The sequence below is a fragment of the Macaca mulatta genome, chromosome 3 (genome assembly GCF_049350105.2).
Source record: "Macaca mulatta isolate MMU2019108-1 chromosome 3, T2T-MMU8v2.0, whole genome shotgun sequence".
Classification (NCBI taxonomy): Eukaryota; Metazoa; Chordata; class Mammalia; order Primates; family Cercopithecidae; genus Macaca; species Macaca mulatta.
Window position 1 is genome coordinate 111,245,524 of NC_133408.1, and position 22,976 is coordinate 111,268,499.

General features: G+C 35.9%; 1 long non-coding RNA gene across 1 annotated transcript in view; it reads right to left on the bottom strand.

The window, feature by feature from the left end:
• Window positions 1-22,976, bottom strand: part of LOC144340086 (uncharacterized) — a 44,900-nt gene that overhangs the window by 13,088 nt on the left and 8,836 nt on the right. Inside the window, exon 2 of the long non-coding RNA XR_013415810.1 lies at window positions 2,593-2,653. This is a non-coding gene — a long non-coding RNA (uncharacterized LOC144340086). The remainder of the gene's footprint in view (window positions 1-2,592; window positions 2,654-22,976) is intronic.

The window sequence follows — 22,976 nt, forward strand, 5'->3', positions numbered from 1 at the left end:
TTCCAGGACAGAGATAGAGAATCTTAATGGAAGCAGTGATGCCCCATTGAAATATTGTGTGTATTGAATCTGGACTATGGAAGTTGAGAAATATCAAGATTCATGATTAAAATATAGCAGAATATTTTGAATAACTAATAAATCATATGAAATATATACTAGTAGAAAACATAGACTCAAGCAAAATTACATTCTGTTTATGCACTGTAGTAAAAAGCAATAATAGAATAATGTTAGACAAAACCTATATCCCTGCAACAGTGAAAAGTTTCAATGGACATGATTTTTTACAGTTACAGATATATTTTCATGCAGAGCCTTTTTGAGCAGTGCTGAAACAAAAACATTCAATGTCTCCAAAACTCTACCACCTTGACCTGATTCTGTAAGGCTCATTCAGTCTTGAGTGAATTTGTGCTGCCTAGATTTCCAGATAGAGTACATAAGTCTTGGCCTTAAACTCCATCTTTATGTAAGGCATATGTTAAAAGTCTCATATTATTGAACTGTATTATATTAGGATAATTTTTCAACTACAATAGAACTGTGCACATGATTCAAACAATTGAAGCATAAAATTATACAGTTAGGTATGCTGTGCAAAATAGACTATACATGTAAACAAAGAGGGGAAAGAAAATTTAGGAAGTGATGGTACCTGAGTTGGATCTTGAAGGAAAATGTCTTGCAAAGACAAACTCGGCCCCTTTGTTTAACTTCATTAATATAGATAACCAATCTAATATAAATAATGAATCAACATGATACAGAGAAAAAAAATCTATTGGGGTTTAACAAAGTATAAATTACCCACAGATCACCTGTGATTTCATAATAGCATGATATGTGTATGTAATGTTATTGTCTCCAGTAATCTTTATGCAATTAAGGGTATCCTTTTGCTAAATTTGCTTATAGAAGCATAATCCTCAAAGTGCCTATGTTTCCTATGTAACTTTTATGGAAACATTCCCTAAACACCTTCGACAATCTCTACCTCTTTTATGAATTTGAGAAATCTTAAATTTAAGTCTTCTTGCTAATTCATCAGAACCACACATAGACTGTATTTCTGTTGTTTATAGAGTTTTACTCAATTGAATTTCATGATTACCTTAAAAACATTATAAACACATCCCTATGACTATTACTACATTTATACTTGTTAGAGGAAACATGTAGATTATACACTTTATATGTACACTATAGTTATCCACTATATTATGCCAGTTTTTCTTTGTAATAAAGATGCAAAGAAAACATTTCTCTTGGGGTTCAGCCTAAAGGAAAGCTCTATTTCTGAACAAAAGGTTCTCTTTCATCATTATAATCACCATGAACTTACAGATGTTTTCCTTTTTGCTACTTAGAAATGAATTGAAGAAAGCCTAAATAGATAATAGACTAATATCTCAATAAATGGCAGATGATCAAAACATTTTACCCCATCATATTATATTAGAGTGAGTTCAAATTCCATCCAGCTAAACTCTGCTAAGGGCACACACTCCAAACCACTAACTGCAGAAATGACCTCACTGAATATGGGAAAATCTCTTTTTCTTCCCCTGGTCCTTCAAGATATCCAGAATCTGCCTTGCTAGTAGCCACATTTATAAATTGTCTCGTTAGTTAATCTGACATAAACTCCTCACAAATCATCTATCATTGTAGGATGGTGTGGGACCATTAGTACTTTCTTATCAAACAATGTCAGAGAATACATATAATTCATTTTTAAAACTACAAAAGATAATCGTTCTTGGGTCATTTATAAGTTATTATTATTATTATTATGTTAGCAACAAGATCTTGCTATGCTGTCCAGCATGGAGTGCAGTGGCTATTCACATGCATGATCATAATGTACTGCAGCCTTGAACTCCTGGCCTCAAGTGATCCTCCCACTTCAGCCTTCCTAGTAGTATATTAGTTTTGAGGTATCTTTTCTATATAGTCTTTATATTTCTTGGCTTAAGTTTGTGAATCATTTTAATAAGCTAGTTATCTAAGAAGCCTAGTAGAAATGCTTTCTGGGCTGAGGATTCAGTGAGACCCATGGGAAAACGACATTTGGAGATGGAACTCACAGCTGGTTCCCACAGCCTCAATCCTCAAGTGAGACTCTCAGAGTGACAAACCTAGACCAAGGACCTTGGCTAGGAGAAATGAAAAGACTTGATTTTGTGTGTGAAAAACAGCAACCTATGTGAGCTGTCCTCCAACTCAGCCTCTTGAAGACCTGTGACAATTTTTTCAAGAGTGGAGAGATATACTAAAAATGAATCAAGAAATGCACTCCATAACTAAAGGTACAGTAGAAAAACAAGAAAATGAGGTCAACCTGGTTTTTGACTCACTACTAAGATCAATGCTTGTGATAAAAGGATATTTACCACAAATCTCTTTATGACCATGGTTTGAGCAGAGTCAACACAGTGATACAGAAAAGGTGACCTGAATGCAGTCAGCAGAGAGGGATGGCAATGAAAAATGATTAAGAGCAAAGTGTGAGTATATGCTGGGAACTGGAATCAGGGTCCCCTTAGCAGAAAAGATGATGGAGTCTAAAGTCAGAGAATGTGAACTTACCATCATGTTATGACTCTATTCATCATTCATCAGTTGCACCCAAGGACTACTGGGTAATAATCTGTCAAAAAATAGGATTTTATAAGTTAAAAGTATAAGATACACCTAAGTGTTAGAGTTCAAGACACATATGACAAAGAAGTTCAAAAGAGCAGAGGGAACCAACATAGGAAAAAAAGAATATGGAGTGTTCACGGCACTTGAGACTTCTGCAGTTACTGAATTACAGGACGAATATATTGAAAAGATGGGATTGGTAAGAGAGGTTGGAGTCAGGTTAGGGTTTGAGAACCCTGAAGAATGGGCTAAGGCATTTAGATTTGTTACTAGAGGAATTTGGGATCTATTAAATATTCAAGAACAGGAGAGTACATCTACCATATTTGTTGTCTAAAAGGTAAGAACACTGATAGTTTGGTGGGTGGAGTCAAGGCTGATGGTAGGCAGGAGATACTGACTCCTCCAAGGAATGTCACTGGGGATGATAGTGAAAAAGCAGATTTGAAATATATGTGAGTTGATAGAAGCAAAAAGATATGGTGACTGATTAAAGTTAGAGGGCATCAGGAGATGCCAAAAAGTGGTCACTCCTTCAACATCTAAGATGATTTATTGAGAACCTTCCATGTGCCAGGGACTGTGCTTGTTGCCAAGGATAAAATGGCTGACCAAAATAAAGATGGCTTCTGTGGTTTTGGAAAACAGTGGCAAAAGTGAGAAATATATTTATTTATGTAATAATCATTCAAATGTTTGTATTTCCAGGGCAGGCAGGTAGATGGGGCTGGAGACCGAAAGTCTGCATTCATCAATGTCCACTTAATACTTTTATTCATGACTTAGTGAATTTTTCCAGGGAAATGAAAAAGAAAAGAGTTTAGAATGGAACCCCAGGGAAGAAGCAATAATTAAACAATATGTGAAGCAAAAAGAGGGAGTAATAAGACTGGGTAAAAGTTGTCAGAAAGACTAAAAGAGGGACACAAGCGTGATGTCATGGGAGCCAATGGCAGCAATTTCCACAGAGAAAATGGTTAATTGGGTTGAATTCATAGACTGATCAAGCACAATGTACTGTAAAAAGCCCATGCTTAGTCAAGTCATAGGTCAAAGGCAACTTTAACAAAAGAAGATTCTGTTCAGGATAGAGTCTGGAAAGCTATTGAGGAATGAAAAGAAGGAAAGTTCCAGAAACACTGTAAAACAAAGCAAAAAAAAAAAAAATCCAGTTTTATTTCTATATCTCTTAGTAACCCTTAATTTTTCCCCCTTAAAAATAGAGACTTAACCACCTTCTCTAAAAACTGAAGTTGCAAAGCCAAATTCAGTGGATGGTTGTACGCTTGATATGGGAGAGTTTACAATTTTTAAAACTAGCCTGAGATAATTTGAGGGGAAACAAATCTGATATAATTTGAGAGAATAATATTTTTTGTGTGTGCTTTCCTTGTAGAATCAGATTTGGTTTGCAAAAAGGTAAAAGTTACGTATGTGGGTAGGATATCATCTTAAACACACAGCAGATTCCAAGAAAGTGTTCAGTGGTTAGGCAAATAGTTTTCCCTCAGTTCCGGTACTTTCCGCTGGACTTTTGCCTTCTGAGTTTGAACTTGCCTATTGGGAAAGCAAAGAATGCTGTAGAAACATGTGTCTGCAAGTGTATGCTTATTTCAAAACAGTATAAAAGAATTAAGTACGTAGGTTGCAGTGACTTTGTATAAAAAGTAGATGACCCTCACAAAGTGACAGGTTAACACAAATTTAAATAAATTAAAACTTTTAACAGCTTTATTGATGCATAACTGATAATATAAAAAAGTACACATATTTAAAGTGTACAATTTGATAAGTTTAAACATATGCAAACACTCTTGTAACGATTACCACTATTAATTGCTGGACAGATCCAGCAATTCCCATAGTTTCCTTTTTGTTTTTGTTTGTTTGTTTGTTTTGAGACAGTCTCACTGTCACCCAGGCTGGAGTGCAGTGGTGTGATCTCAGCTCAGTGCAGCCTCCGCCTCCTAGGTTCAAGCTATTCTCCTGCCTCAGCCTCCTGAGTACCTGGGACTACAGGTGCATGCCACCATGCCCAGCTAACTTTTTTGTATTTTTGGTAGAGATAGATTTGTCCAGGCTGGTCTTGAACTCCTGACCTAAGGTAATCTACCCACTTTGTCCTCCCAAACTTCTGGGATTGCAAGTGTGAGCCACCGCACCCAGCCCCCATAGTTTCTTTGTTTCTCATTGTTGTGTTTTTTGTTTATTTTTGTCATAAGAACACTTAAAATGAGATCTACTCTCTTAACAAATGTTGAAATACACCATACTGTATTGTTTACTATAAGTCCAATGTTGTACAGCAGATCTCTAGAACATATTCATCTAGCATAGCTGATGAATAACATAGCAGCTCCTGGCAAGCACTATTGCACTCACTACTTCTATGATGTTGACTATAAAGATCTCTCACACAAGTGGAATCATGCAGTATTTGACCTTTGGTACTGGCTTATTTTGCTTAGCATAATGTCCTCCAGGTTCATCCACATTGTCCATAAATGGCAGGATTCTCTTCCTTTTTAAAGCTGAATAATATCACATTGTACATGTATAGCACATTTTCTGTATCCATTCATCTGTTGATGAACCCTTGGGTTGTTCCCACATCTTGCTATTGTGAATAATGCTGTAACAAATAAGGGAGTGCAGCGAGCTCTTCAAGAGCCTAATTTCAATTATTTTGGATGTATACCCAGAATAAGAAATAAAACTCTACTTCTTCAGCTGGCAAAGAACTTTTATAAAAATATATTTTTAGAACTGTGTTAAAGCTATATATTCTTGTTAATTAACATCCTAGTATAAGTTTATGCAAAATGACCGATTTCCTCCCTATTACCGCCAGGTAGGCAGGCACAAACACACACACACACACACACACACACACACACACACACACGAAAACTAAAAGGCCATACAGAACTCAGATGACCTCCAAGCTAATAATAAAGGATACAGCATACAATTGATCTGCATATTAATTACTTTTAAATTAATAACTTCTGGAAAATTTCACTCACATTCCAAAGAAATTCATTATTTAATACAGAACACAGATGAGCTTGAGAGTGAAAATACATGGCATATAATGAGATATGTGCGTCAAATTCAACAAGACTGATTTTATTTTGAGCCACACATCTTTGCTCCATATTGACCCTTAGGTTTTATTTAATTCTCTTTAATCTATTAGCAAATCACACTATATACTATTTTTATATTATCTTAGCCTAATTTTCAAAACAGTAATCATGATGATAAAACAGCAACAATTTCTCCTGTCTTGTAGGTTGCAGAAAACATGTAGTAGGTGTTTTATACATTTTCATCCTGTTTTATAGACAAACTGATACTTGGCGAGTTAATGCAATTTGTCCAAGGTCGCACAGTTAGTAATTGTAAAAGCATGGATTGAAAACTCAAGTATTAATCTGAAACCCCAACTCTTTCCTTCACTACACTGTAATCCATTATTATGCCAACAGTTGAATGGAAGCATCATGAAATGAGAGAAAAAAAACAACAAACTAATGTGTAGAGAAAAATATCTGTTAAAATATGGGAAGCCAAAGCTTCTTACATGGTTCGAGCATTTGTTGTTGCAGCTGAAAATGATTAAATTCAGAAATCCAAATCAAGTATTCACAAAAGGATTTTTATTCTGGAATCTGTTTCCACGTTACAACCATTTTTATAACTTTCTTAAGTAGTATATTTGACTTGACCACCCCCGGTTGAAATTCTTTCTCTTAGTTCTTAAAGTTGGAACAGCATGTTTTTAGTATGATCTTCCTTGAAAACTCCCCTACCGGCCGGGCGCGGTGGCTCCCTCCTGTAATCCTAGCACTTGGGGAGGCCGAGGCAAGCGGATCACGGGGTCAGGAGATCGAGACCATCCTGGCTAACAAGGTGAAACCCCGTCTCTACTAAAAAATACCAAAAAAAATTAGCCGGTTGTGGTGGTGGGTGCCTGTAGTCCCACCTACTCAGGAGGCTGAGGCAGGAGAATGGTGTGAACCCAGGAGGTGGAGCTTGCAGTGAGCCAAGATCGCACCACTGCACTCCAGCCTGGGCAACAGAGCGAGACTCCATCCCAAAAAAAGAAAGAAAGAAAACCTCCCTCCCTTCCTTCTTCTCTGACTTCTACTGATTTTCCTAAGACATCCCCCAGGGACCCCACCCCTATATACACTCACTTTATTCTATCTGCCAGCCTAAGCCACTGAAGTCGGAGTAGAAATTCAATGGCTCACTCTACACAGCCTAGCTGTGCCTTATGGAGTGGGTGGAACAACAAGTGCTTTGCTAAATTAGGCACTATTCAGAGGCATCCCCAGTGTATTACCAGTCTTATTATTCAAACATGCACCCTATGATGTGACATGAACTACTAAACAAGAAAAGGAAAGGAGAAAGAAACCGCTTCAAAAAAGCATTAGAGATATCTGAAACTCGCTGTTTGTAGGCCGTGGGTACACTGCTACAACACAGAGGCTGTTCTGTTTTGAGAAAAGTCTAGCTAACCTTGAGACAAAAATGACAACTGGAAATATCATCTGCAGCTACATCAAAACAAACACTCAAGGTGCACAATGTGAAATAACTGCTGGCAACATACCCCCACACAGAGATAGTAATCACTGCCAGGAATGTTATCTTTGAAGGGCAGAAGTCTAAGTGATTGACTAGCCAGAAAAAATAGCATGGACCCTTAGAACTACTGATCAAAGCAAACTGAAGTTCCCTAAAGGAATCAGGATATGAAGTAATATACATGTTTTTAAAATAAGGATACACTCAGATTATGTGTGTGTCTGTGTGTGTGTGTGTGTAACCCCTGGATATCACCCATGGGCATCCTAGTCCAGACCATACCTTTTGAGCTCCAAGAGAATTGGGAGAAATAAGCTTGGCATAGCCGACCCTCTTGTTCATGGTTTTAAGATTGGGAACATTGAAATTCCTTACATTTCTTCCAAATTAAGATATTCAGATTGCAAACCCTTTAATCCAACTGGAAAGAGATATCTGGAATGTCTGAGTTCTCCTCCCAGATTGAGAGCTGTTTTTCAATTAGTAACATGGATTGAGGAATTTTCTGGCATCTGCCACTAAGTGAGTAAACTCAAAGATGATAAAATAAACTTAAAAAGAAAAAAAAAAAAAAACCCAGCTCATTTTAATTAACTTCCGGTGAGACTTAAAAGACAGCCCAAACCACAAAAAGTCCGTTTCCAAAAACGCTGCTCTTTTTTATTTTTGCCAGACAGCATGACTCCACTGCCACTTATTAGTACTGATTTTTAAATGTATTGCTTTCTTTTTTTTAAGTAACAGATTCACAAACAGAGAGAATACAATTCTCAGAAGAACCAGGACAATATTTTCATCTTTAAGTTGTTTTAAATTGATTCATCAAAACTAAAATATGAACACATCTCAATATTAACTATCTTACAAATCTAGGCCAAGACCACACTAAATTTGGACCATTTCCCTTAATAGTGCAGTAAAATACAATGGGTTTTTCAACAAGGAATACTTCTAACTCTGTGTGTGTGTGTGTGTGTGTGTGTGTGTCTATCTATATATATAACTACTGCCTCTATTTCCCTCAACCACCACTAGATCTTATATTTACTGCAATATCCTAACTACAACACTGAAAAGAAAACCTTATATCTATGAATTACATAAACGTATTGGTATTTTGAGAAAAGTTGGCATCACATTGTCATCAGATTCGATTAATTTTTCTGTTTAATTTTAACTTGTTAAAATTTATTTAATTGTATTTATTTCTTTTATTATCAGTATGTTCTTTGCCCTTTGTTTAACCCTATCAAACCTTTTGACAAGTGGCAAGTTTACAAAAGATGAAATTTTATGTTAGAAACACTTTACACTAAGATCTTGCCCAGATTAGAAATCTTATTCAAGTGAAAAATCTTTCCTTCATACATAAATGTGGCCCAATAACGTGAGAGGTTCACAGTATCTTAATTCAGTTCTTGTATTTTGCAGAGTTAGCAAAAATGGTATTTGTAGAAGTTTTACCCCAAGAAAATTGATTGATTGATCTGGCAATTTACTCAGTTTTCCAAATTCATCTTGAACTATAACCTTAATCCAATCTATACCTGATTGCTCTAAATGATAATGTGGCATTGTTTGCCAATTAGCTGTCCGAAGAATTAGCAACTTTTATTTGCTATACTATACAGGGTTTACTTGATATAGCTATCTATGTGTGAAAGGTTGATAACTTTTTAAAAGAAGGTGTTGAAAAACGTGGTAACAAATAACCTGTATCATTTCAAAGAATAATAGCTACAAATTCAGCATGTGATATGTGAATTATAATGCTGTAATTCTTCACACTTGAATTCTCTTATGATTCTCTCACTATTCACCTACCACTTGAGAACTCATTCTGGAGGCTGTCCGAAAAAACACTGAAGTTTTCCTACCACTTTCTTAGAAATTGTGGTGAGAAAACAAGATAGTATTCTTTCCATAGGGTATCTGCTCAAGTGTCAAAAAAGCTTGACATTTTTCTATGTGTTTTGGAAGAGCAAATTTTCCTTTCTTAAAAGACAACTGAATCCCAATACTTTCGGAGGCCAAGGAAGGCAGATCACTTGAGTCCAGGAGTTTGAGACCAGCCTGGGCAACATGGAGAAACCCCATCTCTGCAAAAAATACAAAAATTAGCCCGACATGGTGGCACACACCTGTGGTCCCAGATACTCAGGAGGCTGAGGCAGAAGGATCACTTGAGCCTGTGGGGCAAAGGTTGCAGTGAGCTGAGATTGTGCTACTGCACTCCAGCCTAGGCAACAGAGTGAGACATTGTCTCAAAAAAAAAAAAAAAAAAAAAAAAAAAAGACAGCTGTAAGAAAGCACTCGAAATAACTATTATTAATTGCCTCTCCTTTAAACTCTTTCCATCTCCTTTAGTCATTGAACCTGAATAGGTTTAAGGCGACCAGACTACTTTGTCCTCACTCTAGTCAAGTCTTGGGGGCAGCCTCAGAATTGATTGCGCTCCTTCAAGATTTTTCACACCAAGGGTGTTGCATACATGGACAATGCTTCCCCAGGATGCACATCTCCCCTTGTGAGATAGCTGAGTGTGGAAGAATCAACTGACCCAGGACAGAGAAACTACCTCCTCCTCCCTGCCAGGCATACAGAAATAAAGGGCACCCATTTTGCTGATGTAAAGGGCATCAGTGGAGGGAGGCAAAGGGAAGTAATCAGGACCAATACCCCAAATTGCAAATAAATCCTCTTAATTAGACCCTTATTAGTGGAAAACTAGAAAAGTGTAACTGTTACCAAAAGGAAGAACTTGTTCTGACATAACAAGAGCACCAGCATAAACATACTGTTCTGCTCTCAGTAACGCCTATCAGTCCCCACCTCAGATGAACTGCAGAAAAACCTTCCTCTCTGCTCTCCCATCATCTGCCACCCTCCTCTACAATCTAACCTCTTTTCAGCCACTGGCTCAAGCTCATAATGAATCATCCACCCACTCTCCCCTTAACATTTGATGTCCTTTACTCCTTAAGTAGGAGAAAAGCATAGAAGGAAACAACCTTTGCTGATCTGGCCTCAGAAAGACACAGCAATAATGCCGACAATTCATGTCTTGATAAGTTTGGCCACCTTATCACTAGCATAATTCCAGTGAGTTATGATGCACAGTCACTTCATAGCTTCTCCATTTTACCAGACCCTTTTTCTTTTTAATTATTAGAAGACAAGGTCTCAGGATAAGAGTGGGTAAAACACTTAACTCCAGAAAGCCAGTAAGAGGGAAGAAGGGATAAAACCTCATCCTGCACAGTATGATGCTGAGATTCCTCACATATGTTCAAAGCATCCTAAGAAAGTACGTTTGAGTATCTGTGGGCACTTGGGCTTCAAAGAACAAACAAGAGAGGCAAAATCAAGGGAGTTCACAACTCTCCCTCTTTCATTCTTACATTATAACATTTACACATTCGTAGACAGCAAATGAAGAGTCTCATATACATCATGTTTTGGATACAGGTCAGAAAGCTGAGACACAAAAATGTCAACCACTTGAGGATTTCTGACTTTTAGTTCTGATTCTCAGGACTTAATTTTTGTCTTTTGTTATGCCCCATCCCAGAGAAAGGTCAACTGTTTCTTCAAGGCCAAGAGACTGTGGGTGTCCAGAGAATCCTCAACTGGAATATTTTTTCAGCTCTTTTATTACACAAATGAAATACTCTTCAATAATTGTTGGGGGGGTGGTATTTTTGTTGTTCTGTGAAACAACTTCAGTGGGCTTTTTAGCTCTGCAAAGCCCCTCCACACAAATGGTGATGCTTGACATTTCAGCTCCAAGAAAGTAAAATTGCTTGGGGATGAAGTTATCAATGGTGATGTTGAAGTCAGAGATGCACCTCTGCAGACCAGGTTATATTTGAGGAAAACATGCTTAGCTAAAAGAAGAAAAAGAATAGTGATCAGATATGTCAAGGTGTCTGCCCAACCTCTTGGCCTGGGTCTCATGAAGAAGTTGGTGAGATTCAGAAGGCAATGAAACCATTTTCATTGAGTGCATAAGCACAAGTAGATCTGTCCTTGGGCCAGAAGGGCAAGGAAATCATGGGTTTTTACAAATTTAATTAGTATCTGGCCACTTCAACAAATTTCTACCAATGCTAATAATTCTTCAGTTGAGTTTTTAGTGTACAAGCATATTATCTTCATTTAAAGATAATGTTACTTTATTCTTTTAAAAAGTTGTACCTCCTATTTCCTGCCTTATTGCTTCAGCTATAAAGCAAATCTATATGTACTTAGTTTGAATGATGGAAAGGGTGTTGAGAATTTTGAGTTGTTTTCAGAAATATGGATTTGAGTACAAAATGCTGAAGACAGAGAAACTGAAGAACTATTGTAGTAGTTTAGGTGTGGGCCGGGGGCAGTGGCTCATGCCTGTAATTCTAGCTCTTTGGGAGGAAGACAGAGGCACATCATGAGGTCAGGAGTTCAAGACCAGCCTGGACACCATAGTGAAACCCTGTCTCTACTAAAAAAAAAAAAAAAAAAAAAAAAAAAAAAAAAAATTGCCAGGCATGGTGGCAGGCGCCTATAGTCCCAGCTACTTGGGAGACTGAGCCAGGAGAATTGCTTGAACCTGGGAGGTGGAGGTTTTAGTGAGCCGAAATCATGCCACTGCACTCCAGCCAAAATCATGTCACTGCACTCCAGCCTGGATGACAGACTGAGACTCTGTCTCAAAAAAACAACAAAAAAAGTTGAAGTGATGTGACAATGCATGAAATAGGATGATTGCTAAAAATATATAGAGAAGAAGAAGTAGCTATAGAATATTTTAGTTTTAAGAAAAAGATCAACTGGAAAAGATGGGTAGGCAACAAAAAATAACTCCAGATTTTTAACATGCACTATGGTTGACTAATAGACAATAACCAGGATTGCTATATTTTTATAGATACTAAAATATATGACAACATAGAAATCTAAACAGGGATTTAAAATGGTAAATTAATCTTACTTCTTAGTTTATAAACAGTGTGAATTATGCAGATCAAGAGAAACATTTAAATATTCTACCATATCTCCATGATCGCATATAATCTTGCTCATACCATAATATCTCACATTAATGACATTTGTATAAAGCTTTCACACCATACGAAGTAATTACACATATATTATATACAAAAATTTTTCCTGAGAGATTGACATTAACACTTCCTAAAAAGTTATACTTTAAAAAATATTTTCTATGATCTCAGTTGATAATTGCAATCCATTCTTTATTCTCTTTGCAGACTCCATTCTACCAAACCTGATTTACCAGTGGCTTTTGTATGCAAACATCTTGTTCTCCCATTCTATATATCCTTCACCTTTCCATTCTTGTACACAAAGTGAAATCCTAATTAACCTTCAAAGTAATCTTTTGCCATTCCCTTGAAGTGGCGGACTAAAGGGCAGAGGAGAAGAAATCGGTACAGACAGCAAGTTTCTATAGAGGAGAAATGTCAGTCACCTTGCCCTTCCTGGGCATGTGGGTAGAGCAGAAGGTCAGGGAGTGCACCAGCAGTTCCATTCCACAGCCCTTAAGGCAATCACAGGAAGTCACTATGTCAGCAAGCAAAGCACAGGAAACCATATCACTGATGATACTAATGTATCTGCCTTGTTTCCATCCCCAAAAACAAAATAAAAATTGTTCCTTCTTCCCTCTCCCTCACCCTCCCCAGCCCACAAATCTTTCCCATCAAGCTAAATTCATTTTCCTTATTTAAAGGAGGAAAAAACAGTGGCTTTTATTGCTTGTAAAGGCAAACCACAATGAAAGTTGCAATTCATTTCTCTCCAATCCCAATTTTATGTATGATTCTTTTGGCCAAGAAGAAATTTTAAAGAAAGCAGAAGAAAATTCTATGAAAAAAGTTCAACATAAAATGAGATAAAGCATAAGCAATTAAATTTATAAAATTATATCACTAAAGTTTTTAATATCACTTCTATGATGAAGAATGAAATTATCCAAAAATTTAGCAATTGCTCTTCGCAGAATAGTTTATTCACTTTAATAAAGTGTATTTAATACATGCAATTTTAGTTTCTTTATGCTTCATCTATTAAAACACTGTTGAGTCTTTAGTATAAACAAGACTGGTGTGACAAGTATATTTTTCCTAGTTGTATCCCCTCCCTTTCTATTCTTACATTCCATTTCCTTTTTCTAACTAACCTGCTGTTTTCAAATAGTTTTAAATGTTTTCACAACAGTTTGAGTCATTTAAGGTATTTAAAGCCCAGATATGACATTCTTAGGGAGTACACAAATAAAGAAGGTAAAAGCATCATGTAAGTATGATGGGGAGAGGTGAACAGCTAGCTTGCTAAAACTGTAGTTTTTGCCTTTTGTGAAGTGAGCATAGCATTTCTTTCTGACTTTATGGCGGAGGTTTATGGGCCATAAGCAGGAGCTTCTTTGGAATCAGACGTTCATGATACTTAAAAAAAAAAAAAAAAGCAGAAGTTCCTGAAAGTTAAGATGGAATTGTTATCGCAGACAGGTAATCCCTGTGATCTTGTTTACTATTAATAATTGCTGCTGACTATCCTATTGTCTTCAAATTGCCAAGGAGTCATTAAGAGAGTGAGGCAGGGAAAAGGAAGAGGAGGTAGACCATGCTGATGAGAGTAAAACAGTTTTATGCACCATTTTAAGCAACCAAAGAGATACCGTGTGAAAAATTAATGTCTGTTGCTAGTGATCTTATCCCAGAGTCTGATCTAATTTTGGCAATGCTAGAACAAAGCACATGCTGTCTGTATTGCTATTTGCTTACCCCTTTCACTATGACAATAGCAAAATGCGGATTATGAAATAATTTTCCTTGGCATAGATTTTGAGAAGTATTTTTTCCCTTTTTTTAGTTTCGAGACATTGTTCTTGGGTAACTTCTCAGAAACTGTGCTCCCAGGACAAGCAGCTTATCTGACTGACAGGGTGCCTCTCAAGGGTCCTAATATCCATTCTCACTAATCCTATCCTGTGGGTACTTCTCGATATACTAAATCACTCATGGTAGGTGACAAAAAAATCCCAGTCATTTACATCTGTTCGACAAACATTTATTGATAGTGTTATGATATTTTTAATATAAAAGTAGTGATGTTGTATTCAGCCAACAGTGGACTTATTACATCTAATTTACTGAAATCCCTTAGCTCCCCCTATAGGAAGGGTTAGATTAAGTAGGAAGTAAGAGAAGACAAATTCACATGCAAGCCCACTTTCATGGCAGAAAATAAAAGTTAATGAATCTGTTCTTCTTGTCCAACCATGTAAAAGCCAAAATACCAACTAAGAAGATTGGTCTTATCTTTACAGCTGCCTGATCCAATGAGTAAAGGAAAAGCACACCTTTGCTATTTTGCAGAAGAGGCAACTTAGAAAACAAATCTCATCTCTGTTACTCACCATTCTGTCTATTCCCCTATTCCCTCTACAGCTCAGTATTAGCACTAGCAAAGGGTCTCATTGATGAAGTTAATACCCAGCTTGGGTTTCAGTCTCATTTAAGCCACTGCACTAATTCAGTCATTAATTCAATGAACATTATTATGCAACTGATATATTTAAGAAACTCATAATTTCTCCTCTCAATGTTTGCTTTGAAATAGAGAGGTAGACTGTTATACACATGTTCCAAACTCAGTGAGATAAGAGCTACAATCAAAGTATGTCTAAGGTAGGGAATATTGTAGCACACATAGAAAACAGCATAATCAATTCTCTGTGGTTGAGAAAAAGGATAGTTTTAAGTTTCACAAATATATCTGCTGATTTCTTCATCAAGTCAAACTGATCTTAAGAGCTTTTATATCAGTATTTCCTTTGCATTCACACTGCCACTGCACTAATTCAGACCATTATTACAAAACACCAAAACTATATAGTCTCTTAAGTGTATTCCATGTTATCTTTCTTTTTCTCAGTACGCAACAGAACTGTGAGTTTATCGTCTTGTATTACTTTTTAAATGTCTCATTGAATAAAATCGTGAATGCCCCATCCACACGATACATAATTTGAATATAGAAGTGAGGCTAAATACCGGGACTTCAGGGCCATTACCATAATCTAGTTCCCTCTTTTATTATTATGGGTTACATCATAATAACCCAATTGTTATAAATCCAATTAAAAAGTTACAAAGCAATATTTGCTTAATTCAAAATCAAGAAGTATTACAACAGCACTCCAAAACACCTCCATGCCCATAGTTTACACCTTTTCCATTACAGTTTTTCCCTCCTTGCTAAGGATAACCAGCAATGCTGAGTCTGCTATTAGTCATAATCTTGCCTTTTATGGCGGACACTTTTGGGCTGTGTATCACAATTCCTCAGTCCGCTTCTAATTGCAATCACAGCTCTGTTGGACAGTTACCTGTAAGCTCAGTTAATGCTGACAATGCTGCACCTGAAGTGCCTGGCTTGCAATCTCAGCTTATCTGTTCCAAGAAATTTCCAAGACCACCACATATAGGAAGGGGAGTTATCATCCCAGAGTACAACCCTCTCACAATGGTGAATGGGAGCTAATGGATAAATTCCCCAACCTCCTGTTCATCAGACCTAATTCTGGAAGGCATCTGTCCAGCCCTCAGAGATCCTGGTGTAATACAACCTGTTGTCTTTATCAGTGGCCTGGAAAATACACACTTATATTGGTCTGCCTTTTTTTGTTTTTCTCACTCTCCCCGCTTCCTAAGATCCCTTCTTTTATAAACAATTTGCCATAAGCCTTTGACTCATGTTCTGCTTTCAGGAAACCCTAAATGAAAAATTTTAAATAATTTTACCACTTATGAATGCAGTCACAACTGACACATTGACACCATTTTGAACTTCATAAAAATGGAACCACATCCTGTGAGTTCCATTCTATCTTGTGTCTTTAAATCAATATTATATTTGTGAAATTCATCAATGTTGTGAGTGTATGTTTTTAGATCAGGTGTGTCCAATCTTTTGGCTTCCCTGGGCCACATTGGAAGAAGATGAATGTCTTGGACCACACATAAAATACACTAACACTGGCCAGGTGCGATGGCTTGCCCCTGTAATCCCAGCACTTTGGGAGACCGAGGCAGGCAGATCATGAGGTCAAGAGGTAGAGGCCATCCTGGCCAACATGGTGAAACCCCATCTCTACAAAAAATGCAAAAATTAGCTGGGCATGGTGGCGTGTGCCTGTAGTCCCAGCTACTCAGGAGGCTGAGGCAGGAGAATCACTTGAACTCGGGAGGCAGAGGTTGCAATGATCTCAGATCGTGCCACTGTACTCTAGCCTGGTGACAGAGCGAGACTCCATTAAAAAAAAAAAAAAAAAAAGAACACTAATGATAGCTGACAAGCTAAAAATATCACAACAAAATCTCATGTTTTAAGAAAATTTATGAATTCGTGTTGGGCCGCATTCAAAGCCATCCTGGGCACATGTGGCCCACAGGCCATAGAATGGACAAGGTCAGTTTCAATTATTCATTTTTTGGCTGTACAGTGAGGCATTGGAAAATTTTTCTCTCAGGAATCCAACTATCCCCCCAAGAAACCTTAATGATTATAACATCAGGTGTTTCCTCAACAAAAATAACCAAATTATACCCTCCTACTGAGAAGCCTACATTCAACAAGTCTCATGAAATTGCCTACAGCTTGCAATCAGTTCCTTAATGATACACTTGTTAACATAAATAGCCAAACCAAAGATTACTAAACTCTAGGCAAAACTCTAACGTGAAAAACAAAAAGGAAAGCAACCCAAAATGGAGGTCATTATGACAATGTAGAGAGTAAAAATTTTACAAAATTCATTATTACTCAGAAAAATGAAGGAAGATATATCTACAAACAAGAACAAAATTTTATTTTAAAATATCAATAGAAGGAAAAATCCAAATTATGTCTTAAAATTTAAAATGTGATGGTAAAAATAGAAAACTTAAAATTAAAGAAAACATTAGAAAGTAGAAGGAGAGAGGAAGGAAGTAAGAGAGTGGAGAGAGAGAAAGAGAGGTAGAGAGAAAGAGAGAGAGAAGAAAAGGAGGCCAAAGAAGAGAAAAATGAACCTAAAGAACTTATTTATGATGTCCAACAGGTGAATAATAAGGATTCAGTGAGGAGCGTATACAAATAAACAGACAAAATTATCAATGAAATAATTCTAAAAATTATTCCAGAATTGAAGGATGCATATTTTCAGATCAAGATGCTCCAGCTAGTAACCTGAGCAATGGAGAAAAAGGAACTCACAGCAGGATATCCACCTGGAAAATGCAACCACTTTGGGAAAAGAGGAAATACTAAACGTTTCAGAGAATAAAAATATGTTACATACAAAAGACCAAGAAAGATAATGGCTTTTAACTTTTCAACATCAGCTGTAGATGTCAAAGACAACAAAAGAAAAATGATTTCCAACTACCAACTAATAATCCAGACAAAGTGTAAATTAAATGTGAAAGTAGGCATTCCAATTGGCCATAGGAGTGGCTGCCTGAATCTAAATCTCTCCACACAATTTCCAAGAAGGAGGAGAAGGGGAGGAAGAGGGAAGAAAAGAAAAAGGAGCTCAAATCAAATGACACTTGACCTACATTTTCAGCATTACTAAGAGACCAAGAATACTGTAAACTTCAATTTCCCTTCATACAAAGACACAAACAATTCCAGCAGATCTTTACTGATTGGGAAAGGTAGGGTAGAAAGCCTTTGAACACTTGGTGTAAAAGAAAAAAATACCAGGTGACTTTTAAATAAAGCAAAGACAAAATCACAAGTCCAAAGTTAAATACCAAAATAGTGAACACAGGTCTGGAACTGGAAAATTCACAGCAACAGCTACAGAGAAGGGGTTTACAACTGAGTGAGTTGGAAATTGGCAACACTGAAGCATTGATTCTGGGGGAAAGGGAAAAAATAGAGAAGAGGAAATACCTGTCATAGACTGGCAATGAAGTGAAAGCAGAAAGCAAGTAGGAAAAATAAAGGAGTGTGCAGAAATAAAAACTATCACAGTACATGTAGACCCTTCTTATTTCCCATCTACCACCACTCATTACCAACAAAATCATCTATTAATGATATTTAACTTTATTACACTCACTGAAGAGAATATGCTCGACCTAAAAAGCCAGTCAACAAAATGCATAAGAATAGAAGCAAAACAAATTAGCCTTATACAAAGCTATTGTAAAAAAAAAAAAAAGATATTACATATCATAAAATAGTTCCATCATAAACAACCACAAAGCAGAAGAAACTATAATATAACCTCAAGTCTTAATTAGATGTCTTCAAATAAGCATTTAGATATACATATATAATTTCTAATAAAAAAATGCAAAAAGTAAGCACAGAAATATACAAATAAAGAAAGAAATGCAATGAGTTGCTAGATCTCAGGAAAGAAATTACACAGATAAAACATCTCTAAAATGAAGAATAAATTATAAGGTATCCAAAGGAAAATAGATTTAAGTGACACATTACTAATGAATAAATGCAAGAAAGAAGCCAAGAAAATGAAAATAAAGAACTTCTAAAAGTCAGAGAGAAGGAGGTTGGAATCTAAGGTAGACAAATATTCAATATACGTACACTTGGAATCCCTGAAGAAGAAAAACAAGACAATAAAACAGAGCTAATATTTAAACCAATAATCCAAGAAAATCTAAATCTATACATTGAAAGGGCTTCCTATATACCTGGAAAATTTTACTGAGGATGATCGAACTTGAGAAATAGCCTAGAAAATACCAGGATTTTAAAAATAGAAAGAACAAAAATCCACAAGCAGGCCCTCCAGACAAAAAAGAACAAATTAGGTATAAGAGTAAGACAAGTCAACCATAATTCTCAAGAGCAACTTAAAACCATACAGTGACATTTTCAAGAAACTTAAAGAAAGCAAAACCCAGAGATTTTGTTTGTAAGCTGAAATTGAAATACCAAGGCTATAACAAAATAGTCTTTAAAGTACAGAAACTTAGGAAATAATGAACCTATAAACCTTTGACAAGAAGTCTTCTAGAGGACGATCTTCATCCAACCAAGAAATAATATTAATAGTAGTAACAAGAAAACATACTGGTAGTGAACTTTTAATATGTTTAACTAGATATCTGTGAATAAAACAAAATTGAGAGTATAGATTTAAAAAAAGCGTGTAAAATCATATGTTCTGAAAAAGTAGAAAGAATGTGTCTATAAAATATATAGAAAAAATATAAATATACATAAGTATATTTATATAAAATATAGAGTAAAGAGGAATATAATAAGTTGTTGTATAGTTAGAAGAGAAAATCAAATGATGCCATTTAAAACTATCAAGAGGTTAAATAAGAATGAAAAAAGCCAAAAAAAAAATTTTTTTTTGAGATAGGGTCTTGCTCTGCTGCCCAGGCTCACTGCAACTTCATCCTCCCAAGCTCAAGCAATCCTCCCACCTCAGCCTTCTGAATAGCTGGGACCACAGGCGTGTGCCACCATGCCTGGCTAATTTTTGTATTTTAAGTAGAGATGGGGTTTCACTGTCTTGCCTAGGCTGGTCTCAAACTCCTGGCCTCAAGCAATCTTCCTGCCTTGGCCTCCCAAAGTATTGGGATTATAGGCTTGAGCCACTGTGTCCAGCAGAGAAAAATCTTTTTAATTTTGGGTTAGCCCAAGTGTTTTTAGACACCAATAAAAGCACAATCGAAAAAAATAAATAATTGATAAAATGGACTTCATAAACATTAAAACTTTAGCTCTGTGAAATATCCTGGTAGGAGAATAAAAAGACAAACAACAGACAGAAAACATTTACAAGTCACATATCTGAAAAAGAACTTTTATCTAGAATATGTAAAGAACAAGAACTCTCAAAACTTGACAATTTGAGACAAACCAATTAAAATATAGCCAAAAGACCTGAACAGACACTTCACCAAGAAGACACACAGAGAGCAAGTAAAAACATGAAAAGATATTCAACATTATTAGTTATGAAGGAAGTGCAAATTGAAGCCAAGTACTAAGTAACTGGAACTCTCATATATTGCTGGTGGAAAGGCAAAATTGTTTGGCAAATTGTTTGAAAGTTACTTGAAAAATTAAACGTACATTTACCACATGACCTAGCAAGCAACATCTAGGTATTTACCCTGAAGAAATGAAAAGTTATGTTCATACAAAGACTTATGTATAAATGTTTATAGGAGAATTATTCATAATCACTAGAAACTGGAAACAACCCAAATGTTTTTCAATGAGTACATGAATCTTTAAAAATTGTAGATGGAATACTATTGGGCCATAAAAAAGAATAAAATCCTGTCATTCATGGCAACATGGATGGAACTTTAGGACTCTATGTTAAGTGAAATAAGCCAGGAACAGAAAGTTAAACACCACATGTTCTCACTCATATGTGGAAACTAAAAAAAGTTTATCGCATAGAAATAAAAAGCTTAACAGAAGTTATTAGAGGCTGGAAAGTGTAGGGAGAATGGGGACAGGAAGAGATTTGTGAAAGGACACAAATTTTCAGCTAAATAGGAGGAACAAGTTCTAGTGTTTTAGAGCACTGTAGGATGAGTATAGTTAACGATACTATATATTTTCAAATAGCTAGAAGAAAGGATATTGAATGTTCCCAACACAGAAAAATGATAAATGTTTGAGGTAAAAGATATGCTAATTACCCTGATCTCATCACTATCCATTGTATGTATCAAAACATCACTATGTACCCCATAAATATGTACAATTATCATGTTAATTAAAATAAATAATTTAAAATTGAAGTCTATCTATCTATATAATGGAATATAAAAAAGCAATGAACTATTGATACATACAAAAACATGAATAAAGTGCAAATGCATTATATCAGTGAAATAAGTAAATTTCAAAAGATTACATACTGTATGATTCCATTTATAAGATGTTCTGTAAAAACCAAACAGTAGGACACAGTCACCTCCAGATAATAGTGTTATCAGAATCAACAGGTGCCAGAATTTATGGGCAAAAGGAGGGATTGACTTCAAAATGGACTTTTGAAAAAATGTTTTGAGGTGATAAAACTGTGTCCTGACTGTAGTGATGATTATATGAATCAACATGTGTTAAAAGTCACAGAACTATACATCAAAAAAGTTAAGTTGGTTGTAGACAACTTCAAAATATTTTATAGGAATATTTTTGTAAATTAAAAGAAATTAAAAATACATAATTAATTGCAATGCATAAACCTAGATTGGACATTGTTGTTGTTGTTTCGTTTTAGCAAAATAGTAAAAAGCATTTTGGTGATAATTGTGAAAATTTGAATTGAACCTGACACTAGATTTTTATAGGTGTGTTAGGGTACAACGTTTTTGTAATAAATTATGATCACTTTGGTGAGATCTATGTTGACATAGTTTGGTGTAAATTTCACAATGTCTACTTATCTTCACATGGAAAAGCAAATAAAAGTGAATATATATGTATGTATGTAGTTGTATGAAACCTAGGTAGACGCAGGTAACTACTTCAGTAATTTTTCAAATATTTGTGTTTGAACAATTTTATAGTAAAAAGTTTAAGAAAAACACATCACAAACAAGTCAAAAAAGAGTTCATTTTGAGAGTGTACAAAAGCTTAGTCATTTAACAAAAAATTACATTTTATAAATTTCTACTTATATAACATCTATGGAATGAAGCAATAATGATCTTCAGTGAAAAGAGAGGTGTGCTGGAAGCATGGGGACCAGGTTTACTTCATCTCTAGAAAGATGTGAATAAGAGGAAATACAAGGTGCATTGCCTGGTTTGGTCACATTCACTTCTAGGAATCTTCCTACTTAGCTGAGTTGACTTTCGTGGTTGAGTGGTATGACGAAGGCCCAAGTGAGGTAAACAGTATAAGGAGGAAGGAAATGTGTTAACCTATCATACTTTCAGTAAACACCAATGTTTCCAAGCTGATTGGGTTTTGTGTGCCAATGCATATACTTTCATTCAGCTCTTCATTCTGTGATATGCTTGTGACACCAATCTGTACTGTCAGTTCTCTTCTCAGCTGATGAATGGAGTGGAATGGAATGGAATGGAATGGAATGGAATGGAATGGAATGGAATGGAAAAGAAAGGAAAGGGGAGGGAAACGGAGAGGAGGGGGTGAGAAGGGAAAAGGGAAAAGAGAAAGGAAAGGAGAGAAAGGGAAGGGGGAAATAAAAGAAAAGAAAAAGAGTACAACTTCCTTGGGTGGTTTCACAGAAACTCAGACACAGTTTAATTGAGTAAATACCTCCTTTTTTCAATGCTATAACTTTAAAACAGTTCTAATTTTTTCTTACCTGTGAAGTGGGCATATCCATAGCACCTACCTTGTCAGGTTGTTGTAAAGGTTATGATTTATACAAAGTGTTTACTAAAGTGCTTGGCATTTATATAAGATCTCCTCTTATATAACATCTCTACATAATTACATAGCATCTCCTATTGAACATTTAGGAGATGTTAGTTGAGCTGTTGTTATTAAGATTGTGGCAAAGAACTTGAGCTAGGGTAAGATAGGTCTAGCTTTATTAATAGATTCAATCATTCAGGTCTGAAGGAGTAAAAATGAAGCCTGACACTCCCAGAACCCATATTATAGCTGTATCAGTACTCGATGTGGTCTTCTGTCCACTAGACCTGTCAACTGGATATAATGAAAAAGAAAAGAACTGTAATTATAACAACCC